Raw genomic sequence first — 15,662 nt, 5'->3', positions numbered from 1 at the left:
TCAACGGGCCAGTATCTTTGTCTTACTGCGTATAACGTAGCCTGCGTTCCGGAATGCATGTGGATCTTGTGCTCGTGGTCTATGATGCGTGTTGTAACGGATGACTTAGGTAATACTATGGGATGTTTCTGGGCGAAGGTCATCGACGAATGACTGAGTCGACCCCCGACTCGCAATATTCCTTCCTTGTCTATGAACGGATTGAGTCGCGTGAGCTTACCCTTTATCGCCGCGTTCCGATCTTTTTGGAGTGTACGAATTTCCTCGGAGAAATGGATGTTTTGCAACAATTTTATCAGTTTATTGTGCGTTATGCGTAATTCAGTAACGGTTAGGGGTGCCGCTCGGTTCCTTTTCTGTTTCCAACGGAGGCAACGAGCTATGATTCGTATCAACTTGGGCCAGGATGAATACCTTTGCAACAAACTGTAATCGGCGGGGTTTGCGGACAGACAAATCGCCCCCTTCTGCTCCGGTACTTCAATTTGCGGTGTTAGCGCCCATGTCGGCCAATAGCCTTCCGACTGGTAGAGCCATGCAGGACCGTGCTGCCAGATGGTTGGGCGCAGAAACTCTTCGGGTGTTTGGCCGCGTGATATTAAGTCCGCGGGGTTGTCGTCGGTAGGAACGTGGCGCCAATCGCGGATGCTGGTTTTTGTTTGAATTTCGGAGACTCTGTTAGCGACGAATGTTTTAAGGGTGTGAGGTGATGTATTGAGCCAATGGAGGACGATAGTGGAATCGGTCCAATAGATAGTTCGAGTAATTTTGTGTGATAGGGCTTGTTGTACTGTCGACATCAGGGACGTAAGAAGGAGTGCTCCGCTCAGCTCGAGCCGAGGAATGGTCTGGCACTTGAGTGGGGCGACTTTCGATTTTGCGGTTAAAAGTTGGGTCCAAACACGGCCGTTGGTGTTAAGGGTTCGAAGATAAACACAGGCTCCGTAAGCCTTTTCGCTGGCATCGCAGAAACCATGCAGTTCAATTTCCATTGCGGACTCGATTATTGCCTTGCGTGGGAACCTGACGTTGTTTAATAAGGGTAATTGGGCATAGTACCTTTCCCACTCTGTATGTAACTCGATCGGAAGTGATTCATCCCAATCGATTTTCGACGACCATATTCGTTGAAGTAGCATCTTGGCCCGAACAATCACCGGTGCGAGCAGACCGAGCGGATCGTAAATTTTTGCAATCTCCGAGCTGATGATTCGTTTCGTGACTCGAGAGGGCGTGGGTTTGACTTCGACCGAGTAAAGAATAGAGTCGTCGGATGAATTCCAAAACACTCCCAGCGTCTTCAAGGTTTGCGAGTCGCCCAAAAAATGTTGGTGATTTGTTTCTTCTAAGGAAAGTCCGTGTAATAAGTCCTTATCGTTTGACGCCCATTTTCGTATGTTTAAGCCGGCCAGTTGAAGTAAATTGGTGAGTTCTGTTCTGAGCGTGAGGGCTTCGTCCTTCGTTTCAGCTCCGGTGAGAGCGTCGTCGACGTAGAAATCCCGCTGCAGTACCTGTGCTGCACGTGGAAATCGATGTCCTTCGTCCTCTGCCAGTTGCTTGAGGCACCGAATAGCTAGATACGGGGCTGCGGATAAACCGAACGTTACAGTGCTAAGCTCATATGTTTCTGTTTCTCCACTCGCGCTGCGCCATAATATCCTTTGATATTTCCGATCCTCTGGTCGTACGAGGAATTGCCGATACATTTTCTCGATGTCGCCGGTGAGTACGTATTGATGAGAGCGGAATCTAATTAATATATAAAATAAATCTTCCTGTAACTTGGGTCCTGTGTGAAGTGTATCGTTTAAGGAGGTTCCGGTAGTGCTTGGTGCCGATCCGTCGAAAACTACACGGAGTTTGGTGGTTTGGCTCGATGCTTTGGTCACGCCATGATGGGGTAAATAGTATCCGTTGTCGTCGGAGTGGTTGTCATTGACCTTCGTCATGTGTCCCAACGCCAGGTATTCCTGTATTACCGTTCGATATTCTGATTCGAAGCGTTTGTCGTGCTGGAATCGGCGATTGAGTGAGGCGAGTCGTTTACTCGCCAGCGTTTTAGAGGATCCGAGTGACTGAAGCTGATCGTTGAAAGGTAGAGCGACGATGTATCGTCCTTCGCTGGTGCGTCGGGTGTGGGCTTGGAAGTGTTCTTCGCATCGTCGATCTGCCTCTGAGATATGTTTAATTGAGGGTCCTTCATCGATTTCCCAAAACCGCGCGAGGTCTGCTTGTAAAGTCGTCGTGGATGTGTGAAATATGTTTGTAGCGGTTTGGGAAGTTGGACTCCCCCCGATTACCCATCCGAATCGCGTCTTTTGCAGACGCAGTCCAGGCTCGTCTGGCTGCGTGAGGTTGACTTGTCCCACACACATCGACGCGAGTGTTGAACCTGAGCTTAGTAGTACATCTATCGGAGCTGGTAAATGAAATCGTGGATCGGCCAATTTGAGATTTTTTGGTATCTCAAGTGTCGAACGATCGATGGGTTCGCTGGGAATTGAGGTTGATATGGTTGGAATGATAAGGAACGTTAATGTCCGCGTGTATGTACCGTCAGTGGAAGTGATCGTGGCCGTGATGTGTCGCTTAGAGGTCGTTGTCAAGGTGTCTAGAGCTCCGATCGGGACCGAACATTTGTTTTGCCTTATCTTTAACGATTTTGCTAATTCCTCGGTAATGAAGTTCATACTGGATCCGGTGTCGAGCAACGCTCGACAACGGATTGGTTGCTGTTTATCATTCAAAATATTAATCTGCGCTGTGATGACTAGATCATTGGACAGTAATTCGGATGCTATTGGTCTGGTATGTTCGGTCGTCAACGGAGTCGTCGATCGTCGGCGTCATTGGTTGTGTGTTCGTCTGTCACTGGGCGGTGGACTTGGAGACGCGGCTGTTCGTGGTGTTTCCGATCTGTGGTCTGTTGCGTGCTTTTTGCGGCGAGTGGGTGATACGCAAGGTGGCAAGGAAGGTGTTGTGGATCGGCTATTTAATGGGGAAGATTTCGGGCTGGACGTGCTGGAACGAGACCCTGAATGGCGTTTTGTCCTATGCAGCATTGTATGATGTCGTTCTCCACATATGCGACATGATCCTGCGAAACAATGCTTCGTTGTGTGCCCTTTCCCGAGGCAGTTGAGGCATAGTGATGCTCTTTTGACCTCCCGAATGCGTTCGCGAAGGGATTTGGTTTTGAAGGTGTCACATCTCCAAATGGGGTGTGGTCCTTGACAGGTGGGGCATGTTGGAGTAACCCGTGTCGCCGTAAGTGCATGCCCTCGTGATGCGCGTTGACGGACCGGAGTAGTTTGTTCCGGTGATTCTCTTGTTTGTCTGACCGTGGTGATCGGTCTAGAGCTTCGTGCTAATCTCTCTAGGAAGTTTAATAAATGAATGTACGGAGGTACCTCGTTATTGGGCAGCGTCATTTCCCATTGCTTTTGGATACTTAGTGGTATTTTCGAGAGGATGAGGCTGTTGAGCATAGCACTCGTATCGGGGTAGGACTCTCCTAATTTGTTCAATGCATATATATGTTGTTTAAATGTGTGGACTAAGCGCCTTAATTCCGTTGGAGACTCCTTGGTTATCCTTGGATAATCAATTATTGCCATGCAGTGACTGAAAGCTGTGTATCGTGGACATTCGAAACTTTCCTTGAGAACGGCTATAGCCTGACTGTAGTTTACATTACTAAGGGGCAACGCGTTTAAACAATCGGCTGCTTCTCCTTGCAGGGCGGACTGCAGGTAATGGAATTTCTGTATGTCAGTGAGACTAGGATTTTTATCGATAGTGGAGGAAAAAGTATCATAAAACGTGTTCCATTTTTCTAAGCTTCCGTCAAAGGTGGGGAGCCGAAGATCTGGTAATTTAATGGATATCGGATTTGAACTTGCGGATGATGCACAGGTTGGAGGGTTTATGGATGTCGACGGCGAAGCTGTTTGCGCGTTCCTCAGAAGATTTTGTAGCCTTGTGTCTACCGCGACGTACTGATCCCTTATTTCGAAGCCGCGCGCTTGTTCCCCCTCGTCCAATACTTCTAATTCGAGTTGAATCGCTTCGAATTGACTCGCAACTTCGGTCAGTTGTTTCTCGTAATTCTTTAATAAGGAATTTTGCTGACTCTCAGATTGCTCGTACTCGTCCAGTCGATTCGATAGATATGTGAATCGGCCGCTACAGTAGCCTCGTCTTCGACGCAGGGAGATGAGTTGGTCTTCGCTCGTCATCGTTGCCGAGGATAGGAGATAGTCGAAATAAGGAACGAGCTTACCTTACTGTCGTGCGGCGTGAGGTCGCGTGTATGTTAAGTTGTGAAATTCGTTGCGTTGATGATTGTCCAGCTGCGACGGAAGGCTGCGTGGTTGCGTTCCCTTGCCAATGGGATGTGCTTCTTCGAAGATGACGCGCCTGACGTCACTGGTTTCGCTGTAGTGGATGCTCCTGCTTCCGCTGCTGGTTTTGATAAAGTCACGTGGCACTGTGTGGTCACTGGTAAGTGCACTCTTCACTGGCACGTAATCCGGCTCGAAGGACCAAACTGTTTCGATCATTCGCGGAGAGACGCGATCGCGAGATATCACGTCAACGAGAGTTGTAAGTTCTCGTTACGATTAAACAATCGACGCCACGAACTGATCGATTCCCTTATTTCGATTATGATAATAAGGGTAGTTTAATGAAATTTCACAAAATTAACACAACTAAATTAATGTTTATTGCAACAACTTATTAACTAGAAAGATATAAATGGAACAACAAAAAGAAAATGTGACTACGTAATGCGCGATATAAGATGTGTGTTGACTGTTTGGCTTCTCGAAATGTTCTGATTTTTTCTGGAAGGCGACCCCCACTACCTTCGGATCACGCCACATTCTTTTACGCCAGATAAAATAACGGCCACGAATCGACGTTTCTGGAGGTCGCCCTGCTTAATGAACCATGCGCTTGCCACTACAATGTTTGTTTTGCCGGGCAGCCGCGACGATCCGTCTGCGACATTATAGTGCCGCGACCGACAGTTAAGAATATAATCTATGGCAAGCCGCATGGCGTAACATGCTGAGTTAGACGTCTGCGGTGATGACAACGGCGGTGATAATAACGATGCAAGTACACTGACCTCAGAGGATCATTAACACTGCGTTGTGGTCATAGTAATACACCGAGTGGTTTTATGTGCTTTTGTTGTAACCCGTTGAGAGGGTTGATGTGTTTTTGTTGTAACCCGTTGAGAGGGTTGATGTGTTTTTGTTGTAACCCGTTGAGAGGGTTGATGTGTTTTTGTTGTAACCCGTTGAGAGGGTTGATGTGTTTTTGTTGTAACCCGTTGAGAGGGTTGATGTGTTTTTGTTGTAACCCGTTGAGAGGGTTGATGTGTTTTTGTTGTAACCCGTTGAGAGGGTTGATGTGTTTTTGTTGTAACCCGTTGAGAGGGTTGATGTGTTTTTGTTGTAACCCGTTGAGTGGGTTGATGTACTTTTTGTTGTAACCCGTTGAGTGGGTTGATGTACTTTTTGTTGTAACCCGTTGAGTGGGGTTACGTGCTTTTGTTGTAACCCGCTGAGTGGGCTTACGTGCTTTCTGGGTGTAATGCACCCAACGTGGCAATATGATCCAACAAACTGAGGTTCGCCGGTGTACGAAATCGAAAATGATCTGTTGTGTCATTACGGTCTGACTGGCGACTCACAGAACGCACCTAGCACTTTGAATACAAATTATAACATTACAAATTCCTATTCTCTTTTATTTTTCTGTTGTCAAACCTCCGAACGAAACTTTGTTATTGCACTGGACCCTTGACTTACTTGGACATTTAGTTAAATCGCAAATAATGTCAGTTGTATCGAATCTAATGTAAGAAATACGATATTTTAGTTACACACGAGGACGTGTGATAGTCAGGATGGCCGTGTCGGAGATGAAAGAACACCGGAGCCTTTGGAATTTTGGATAATCCCGCAACATTGTAACCTAGAGTCTACTATAGCTGTAATTGAACAATTGTAGTTATTCAACCCGATTGTAATTATTCGAGAATTGTGATAATGAGCTTGGGTTCGAGGCGACAGTCAGTCGCCGAACGTAGCCGCGGTCACGGGATGAACGCTTCGCCTAACAAAGGTATGAAGTAATTCTATAGCTCTCCTTAAAAGAAATATTTGTGGCGACACGCGACAGTAAACATTCCAACGGTTTCTGTCCCGTGGCTCGCCACGTGCAGACCCTATTTTTCGAGTAAGATGATTGCCAGATGTCGATGCGTCTCCGCAGTACATGTTCGGCTAGCCCGAGAGCCCGTTATAAATCTTAAGGTTTAGTTAACTAAAGTCCTTCAAACAGACAAACAGTCTTTGTCCCAACTACGGGAAGATAGGGGAGACATATTTTTCAACGAGCGGCGTCTCCCACTAGCAACTTTCCCTCGAGGGCGGCTAGCATCCTTTTCTAACCACCGATATGGAGATTAACCAATTAGCAGCAACACTTTCTGAACGAAGGCTTTTCTCGACGAATCCGATGATCTCGTATCCTTAGACACACCCCGTTATAGTTTTCCTGTGTGGCATCATCGGGACGGGAAAGGCATTCTCGCTCGCGATCTCATCGATCCAAGAGTAACGCCTTCGCGATCAGTGATCATTCTCAGACTTAGACTTTGTGACTACGTTCTGTTGTCATCCCGTTGACCGCGGATTCGTTATTGAGCCCGAGAGCATCGTCACTAGTGTCGCGAGTGCCGAACCGCCGTGATCAATTGTTAAGACTGTAATAATTCTATCATTGTAATAAACTACGCCTGTGTGTACCGTATCAATGGCTAATCCTCGAGAAGATTCATTTGACGCCCACAACCCCATTCTCAGTGCTGACCCGACATATATATATGTATAGCTGTTGTGTGCGAAATAAAGTAAACTATTTGTATTTTCGAATCCTCTCTATACCTTAACATGGTAGCAGAGCGTGGTTACTAGTTTTGCAAGCTATTTAGTGCGTGGTTTTTAGTCTTGCGAGTTTAGTAAGGGAAGAAACGTTCAAAGAATATAAAATAAAAGAAAAAATACTTCAAGCACGTAGGAACGCTTGAGTAAAGAATAGGAAATCAATTAAAATGGAGAGATCGGAAATTATGCTATCGATATTTGATGGTGAGGGTTACGGTATGTGGAAGAAAAGAATAACAATGTTTCTGAGATATAAAGAATGTGATATTGTTATAACTAGAGTGAAGACTGAAACAGACAATCCAGACTGGGATAAAAAGGATCTGAAGGCGATAAATACAATTTACAGTGCCTTCTCAAATAGACAATTAGAATATATTAGGGAAGAAAAAACAGCGTATGAAATAATGAAAAAGTTCGACGAAGTGTACTTGAAAGAATCGACGGCACTAGATCGTGTGCAGAAGGAGATTGGAGAAGATAAGTCTTGATAAATACAGTGATTCAGCATCGTTTTTTAGCGATCTTGAAAAATTAATAAATGAATTAAAAAGTGCAGGCGCAAAAGTGAGTGAGAGGGAAAAGCTGAATTACATGATAAATACGTGTTACGTCGCGTAACTCTACCTAGCCCAGGCCACACACCGCGGGCAAGATGGCAACCAGATGTCTTCGGATACTCACTGCGTACCCTCAATAGTCTCAAGTATCTTCCATAAATCTTAGGAATTTCCTAGTCGAGGTCCTTCAAACTGAACAAACGTCTGTTTCCAAAGCATTTCTAAAGACCTTTGTCTACTACGGCTTGACAAGGGAAAGTTGGTTTTTCTCACGTATGATGCAACTTTCCTCCCACGAACCACTTTCTCTCGAGGGCGGTTAAGACCCTTCGTTTAACCAATTAACAACGAAGACTATTTCCCTCACTCCTTTAGTCAAAATCGTCACCAACAAATCCGATGGTCCCGTGCGCTAGACACACCCATCCTTAGCTTTCCTCCGCCACAGCATCGTCTCCGAACATCACTGACTTTACATCCTTCGAACAGTCAACATCCTTCAACCGGGTTTACACCCGAAGATCAGTCAGTCTCAATCAAGCATCTCGTCAAGCGGTCAGCAATTCGAATACAGTGAGTCGACAAATCCATCAGTATACGCGATAATCCGTCTAGAGACTCAGGTCGCACTCATTCGTAGTCATCTCATAACAAATATTCATTTTGTGTTACACCGAAGTTGTTGGTTTGTGAAAATATATAATAACCTGTTAGCAACAGCGTTATCCTTCATTTAACTACCCTTATTATCCTAAACGAAATAAGGGATCGAGCGATTCGCGGCGTCGATTAGCAAATCGTAACGGGAATTTACGACTCCCGTTGGCGCGCTTCTTCGAGATCGCGTCTCCCCGCGAACGTGCGAAAAAAATACGTTACCCGAAGAGTATAGCTACATAGCGGATATAATAGATGCAGTGAAAGAAGAGAAACAAACGGTAGCGTGCGTGAAGAATAAAATAGAAATAGCGGAAAAGAAAGATAAGTCTAATCGAGGAGAAATGAAAACTAATGCCTTTGCTGCAAAAAAGGAAGGATGCTTCAAATGTGGAAGAGTGGGATATTTTGCATGAGAGTGTCAAAATGGCGTCCAAGCGGGAAGCAGTAAAAGTTATCGGCGTGGGTCAACACGTGGTCGCAGCAGAGGAAGAGGAAACAAAGGCAATACGAACAGGGGGCGTGGAAACTTCCATCGTCAATCAGCAGCCGGCACGAGCGAATATGGCAACACAGGAGCAGGCATATGGATGGCAACAGCGCACGCAGCACACAGCAGCGAGATGAACGAGATAAGTGGTAACGAAATAACATACTTATTTGTTAGGGAAGTGATACATTTACACTGTACATGAGAGTGTGTGTGTAAGGGTTAGAGGGCGTCAAGGTTTTAGTGGAGACAAAAGACTGTTGCCAGATGTTAGAAGAATCTAGGATAGTCGGTTGGCGACCAGCGTGCGTGCAAGACGTTCTTCAGAGAGTAATATAGATGTATAACTGTTGTGTGGGAAATATAGTCAATTATTTGTATTCCCAAATCCTCGAATTTCCTTAACATGGTAGCAGAGCGTGGTTACTAGTTTTGCAAGATATTTAGTGCGTGGTTACGATCTTGCGAGTGAGTTTTCAGTAAAGAAAAAAAAACTTTCAGAGAATAAATATATACTTCGAGCACGTAGGAACGCTTGAGTAAGAAAAGAAAAAAAAAAGAAGAATCAATTAAAATGGAGAGATCGGAAATCATGATACCTATATTCGATGGTGAGGATTATGGAATGTGGAAGCAAAGAATTACGATGTTTCTCAAATATAAGGAATGCGAGGTTGTTACAACTAGAATGAAGAACGAAAGAGACGATGAAGACTGGGACAAAAAGGATTTGAAGGCGATAAATATAATTTATAGTGCAATATCGAACAGACAATTGGAGTATGTTAGGGAAGGAAAAACGGCGTATGATATAATAAAAAGGTTCGATGAAATGTACTTGAAAGAGTCGACGGCACTGCAGATCGTATGCAGAAGGAGATTGGAAAACATAAGACTGGAGAACTACAGTGATTCAGCATCATTCTTTAACGATTTCGAAAAATTAATAAATGAATTAAAAAGTGCGGGCGCACAAGTAAGTGAGAGGGAAAAGCTGAATTACATGCTGAATACGTTACCCGAAGAATACAGCTACATAGCGGACATAATAGACGCATTGAAAGAAGAGGATCAAACGGTAGCGTATGTAAAAAATAAAATAGAGATAGCAGAGAAGAAAAATAAATCCAATCGAGGAGAAAGGCAAACCAACGCCTTTTCTGCAAAAAAGGAAGGATGCTTCAGATGTGGAAGATTAGGACACTTTGCGAGAGAGTGTCAAAATGGCGTCCAAGCGGGAAGCAGTAACGGCTATTGGCATGGGCCAACACGTGGTCGAAACAGAGGAAGAGGGAACAAAGGCAATACGAGCAGAGGACGTGGAAACTTTCATCGTCAATCAACAACCGGCACGGGCGAGCATGGAAACTCAAGAGCAGGCATATGGACAGCAACGGCGCACGCAGCAAACAGCAGTGAGACGAATGAAATAAGTAAGAACGAAATAGTGTGGCTATTAGATAGCGGTTGTACCGATCACATAATTAATAATATAAATTATTTCGATAAATCTATCGACCTAAAGGAACCGGTAAATATATATTTAGGCGATAATAGACCGATAAAAGCGACAAAAGTTGGGAATGTTATAAGTTATTTTGAAGCATTCGGAAAACAAAATAAAATAAATATGAGGAAAGTATTTTACGCGAAAGAAATGTCCGCAAATTTGATTAGTTTAGGTAAACCAGCAGACAATAAGAATACGGTTATTTCCAAAGGAAATATTGCGAAAGTAATAGATGAGGATAATATACTTACAGCTGTAGCGTTCAAAGAGAATGGGACATATAGAATAAAAAGTAATTGAAAGGGAAGAAGCACTTAGTAAACAGCGCCGAACGTAGTGGTATGAGTAAAAAGGAAAGATGGCATAGGATGCTAGGACACGTATGTATAGAAAGCAAAATGCATAACTTACCTTTCAAAAATAATCGAACTAAGGCTAAGGAAATAATGAAAATTATTCATACGGACGTATGTGGTCCCTTTAAGACTACCGGATTCAATGGAGAAAAATATTTCATTTCATTTATCGATGATTATAGTAAAATAGCTAGGATCTATTGTATAAAATCAAAAGATGAGGTCTTTGATTCTTTCGTACAGTTCGTAAATGAAGCCGAAAATTTAACGGGCAAGAGGTTAAAAATATTAAGATGCGATAATGGTAAAGAATATTTAAATAATCGAATTTATAAATTTGCTAGGGATAAAGGTATAAGAATAAATAATTGCCCAACATACGTACATGAATTAAACGGGACAGCGGAAAGGTATAATAGAACAGTGATGGACATGGCGCGTTGCTTGTTAGCGGAAGCGAAAGTACATAAAAGGTACTGGCCGGAAATAATTTGTACAGCGGCATACTTGAAAAATCGAATATTAGCGAATACTATAGAAAGAAAGACACCTTTTGAAATATTCTTCGGGAGAAAACCAAGTGTTAAATATCTACATCTATATGGAAGTAAAGTTTTTGTAAGAAGGCCAGAACAAAAAAGAGTTTCCAAATGGGATAAGAAGGCAGATATGGGAATTCTGTTAGGATATAGTGAAGTAGGTTAGAGAGTCCTATTAGGTGTAAAAATAACAGTAGCGACATGTAGAGGTCGTAGAAACAGACAAAAAATGTATCGGTTTTGAGGAGAATTCATTCGATGCAGTTAGCGATGATAGTAAAGATAATTATTTATTGGACAGCATGAATATGGAAGAGTTAGAAAGTAGAGAAGATGAAAATGATAATAGTTCTGAAAGCTTAAAGATTCCTAGGAGATCTACACGTAATAAGAAAACTCCAGTAAGGTATCCAGAAAAGGAAAACAGTAGTGAGATTCACGCAAATTATTGTAGAGTAGATATCCTTTGCGCATTTGAGGAGGCGATTTGTTGTGAAAATAGTGAAGTTTGGAAACAGGCTATGGATAAGGAAATAGAATGTCTCTATAAGAATAAAACTTGGAAATTGGTAGAAAGGGTAAAAGGCAAAGAAGTATTAGATGTAAAATGGGTTTACACGAAAAAATCAGAGGACAGGTATAAGGCTAGATTAGTGGTAAGGGGATTTCAACAAAGAAACGTAGCCGATGACATATATTCTCCAGTGGCGAGTAATCAGACCTTTAAGATATTGCTATCATATTGTTGTCAAAATGGAGTAATAATTGAGCAAATGGATGTAGAAACTACCTTTTTAAATGGTGAAGTAACCTCGGAGGTATATGTAAATCAACCAAAGGGATATGCGGACGGAACGAATAGAGTTTGTAAATTATCGAAAGCGCTTTATGGGTTAAAAGAAAGTCCGAGGGATTGGTATGAGTGTTTTGATAGGTATGTGACGACATTGGATTTTAAGAAGAATAACATAGAGTTGTGCCTATATACTCATGGAGAGGGGGAAAATGTTGTTTATTTGCTAATATATGTAGACGATTTGTTAATCTGTAGTAAAAACAAAAAACGGATACAAAATGTAAAGAAGCTATTACCTGATAAATTTAAAATGAAAGATTTAAGTGAAGTAAAAGAATATTTTGGAATAAATATAGAGTATGATTATATAAAAAATGAAATGAAACTAAGCCAAACGAAATACATTGAATCATTAGCGAACAAATATAAATTACAAAACAGCAAATTGTACTGTACACCAACGGAAACAAATTTAAAAATTGAAAACGCTGAGATAAATAGAAATGACATTGGATACAAGAATTTAATTGGCGCATTGCTGTATATTAGTACAAATACCAGACCCAATATAAGTTATAGTGTGAATTATCTTAAGTAGATTTCAAGATTGTTGTAGCGAGACACATTTTAAATATGCTTTGCGAATATTGAAATATTTGTACCGAAATATTGAAATATTTAATATTAAAGATTTAAGGTTACATTAGAAAAGGAATGAAAAGTGTGAAACGATAGATTGTTATGTGGACGCTGATTGGGCAGGAGATCATTTAGATAGAAAATCTACTTCTGGATATGTAATTAAATTGTATGGAAATGTAATCGGTTGGAAATCTAAAAAAACAAAGGTGTGTGACAAAAGCCTGGACGTATGCAGAGTATGTAGCTCTATCGGAAGCGGTGAGTGAATTAATGTCTATTAGAGAAATTATGAAGGTCTTCAATGTAAATCTAGACAATAACCCTGTAAAAATTTATGACGATAACTCTGGAGTGATAAGTATAGCAAAGTACGGAAATTTCACAAAAAATTCTAAACACATTGAAGTTCATTACCACTACGTTCACGAATGCTTAAAGGAAAATAAGATAAATATAATTTAAGTAGGTACAGACGAAAATACTACATAGATTCTCTAAGAGGTTTTTCTATGTGCGATAGTCGAATCAAAGATTTGAATTTTTCGATTTGATCTACAGTGTTTATATTTTCAATGATGTTAGAAATTTGGACTGAAAACTTACCACCATTGATAAAGCATACTGGCGTTGGCTTTCCGTCGAAGTATACAATTTTTTGAACGATTTCTCCCGATGCGAGGGGTGGTTCTTGCTACAGCAGAAGAGTATTATTATCTAATTTTAATGTTTTATTGGAGAGTTCGAATCGATATTGATTTAAACCGGGTAAGCCTAATATGCCGTCTTCTATGATAGGGAAATTATCATCTACTAAGGAAAATTCTATCTCTTTGTTGAATAAATTTAGTTTAATTTTGGAATTGGATTCGTATTTGGAATGTTCCATGGAGAATTTCTATGTGTCTGGTATTATTGTCCTTCCTGGGTAGCATCCTCGTTTAAGCAAGTTGATTCCTGCTCCCGAGTCAACGAAAAATCGCAATCCTCGTCGTCCTGGTAATTGTAGTCGTATTGTGGATAATCTTCCTGAGGTAGCATTGTTAATTCTGATTGTTCTTGAATGTGGTTTATTCCTGGAGGGGCTTTTGTTTGAGGCGGTATTCGAAAATTTTGGTATTGATTGGCAAGGTGTCCCAATCCATCGCATTTGAAACATTTCGTTTGTGGCCTTTCGTTTAATGGTCGATTTTCAAGCTTTGTAAAATTATTCATTCTTGGTAGAATGTTTTGTGTGGGTGGAGTTTTGTTATTCATGTTACTTGTAATCGTGAAGCGGTTACCTACTGGACGAGACGTCTGGTTACGATAAGATGGTGGAGTGGTTGTTTGTCGTGTCATCCGTCTGCGAGCGTTGTCTTCGCGAAAGTATTTTTCCACGTCCATTGCCTTTTTTTCTGCATCGATGATGTTTGGGGGGGGGGATTAGCCAATAGCACGTGTCCTATTTCTGAACGAAGGCCTCTTACATAGTCAATCACAGAAACCATGTATAGTCGATCGTTCATCGCTCATCGAGTTAGTTCGTCTTTATATTCATTGGTAATGCTGTATTGAAGTTTGTTGAAAACACGTCGAAATCTAATGTTATAATTTTGCACGCTTTCGGTTATTCCTTGCTTTATCACTCTTAACTGATCTTGGTGTTCTCTTACTGATGCTTGAGTAGCTACGTTACGTCTTAATCCTTCGTACAGAGTTTCGAATTCGTTAATATGGATATTGCGGATTGTCATTGCGGCTTTTCCTACAATTTTTTCTATTTTGATCATTTTTAATAATAACGTTTGTTCGCTACACATCATTCTCATTTCTTTTATTTCACGAATAAAATCTTCTACACTTATATCGTTTTCTCCGTTTAGTATCGGAGATACTAAACAGCTTTTAGATTTCCAGAGTTTCCAGCTGTTGGATTGGATGGTTGGACATATGTTGGTGGCTTTTGTGGCATAGGTGGAGGTGGATTAGTATCGTGTTTTAATACTGATATATTATCGTCATCGTCAGTCATCATAGAACCGAATTCAGTTGATTTTACGTTTATTTGTGGTAGTTTAACACGAGAGAGGTTTCTACTTAATATTTCCATTTCGTTAGCGCGTTTTCTATTTTCTTCGTTCGCTAATTTTAAAGCATTCTTTATTTCGTTAAATTGTTGTCGAAATTCTTCGTTCTGTCTCTGTATTAAGTCTAAAATTGCTCTGGTAGAGGAATCGAGTGATCCCGTTTTATTTTGAACTCCACTTGTAGAGGGTAAACTTGTCTCGGCTTTTGTGTCTTTCTTGTTCATATTGTCTCTTCGCTAGAGTTACTAGAGAAACTAACTTTTCGCGTTCTATATTGTTTAAAAGAATTCCGACTTTTCTCACCTTGATACGTAAGTTCGTAGAATGAGGTTCCCTTGCGGTGTTTTCCTCTGTGGCGCGTTCAAATGTGTTGTTTGAGTGTCAAACTCGTTCTGTTGATTTGTTCTATGCTGACAGTGGCCCCGTTGATTTGGTCCACCGTGGTAAATTATTGACAGCAAAGTTCATAACACAAGTAGTTCGAATCCTTCGATCTTCAATAATGTCCGTAGACCGAAATCGTAACTTCGTTTACACTGAAGCGAATGGATCCTGGCAGGATCGCCAAAATGTCACGTAAAAATAATGGGAAAATAATAATAAAAAAATGTTGGGTTCTTGAACCAGAGTTCGAGGTACCTTTATTTTATAATAGGATTACAAGTGTGCGATTTGACCGTTACCGAAAGACTGAAAGACTCGATCAAGACACAGCCCTTCTAGATGTTCGTTTATCTTATGCCTATGTGCCGAATTCATATTCCTTTGTTTTGGGAGTCGGTGTCGTGTGCAAGGCGGTTCAGGTTTCCTGAGTCTGTTAGAGATATTTGTTGACGTTACATGTACGTCAAGACTGTGTAAGTGTCACGAGGCAAAACAATAATATGAGTCGCTCTCGATTTGCATCGTTCTCTAACTCATGCGCCGCTACATACTTATATAGCTATTATTTCTTACAACCTAGCGTATGCAGTTGTGTATGGGGCCTTAAGTTCACTGTTTATAGATACTGCTAGGAATTAATCGAACGAATTCAACGCAGTCGCGTTTACAGTGTTCCGTATTATCGGAAATGCCGAATTCG

Source organism: Bombus huntii, chromosome 10 (assembly GCF_024542735.1).
Source record: "Bombus huntii isolate Logan2020A chromosome 10, iyBomHunt1.1, whole genome shotgun sequence".
Taxonomy (NCBI): domain Eukaryota; kingdom Metazoa; phylum Arthropoda; class Insecta; order Hymenoptera; family Apidae; genus Bombus; species Bombus huntii.
Note: the sequence above shows the minus strand (reverse complement) of the source record.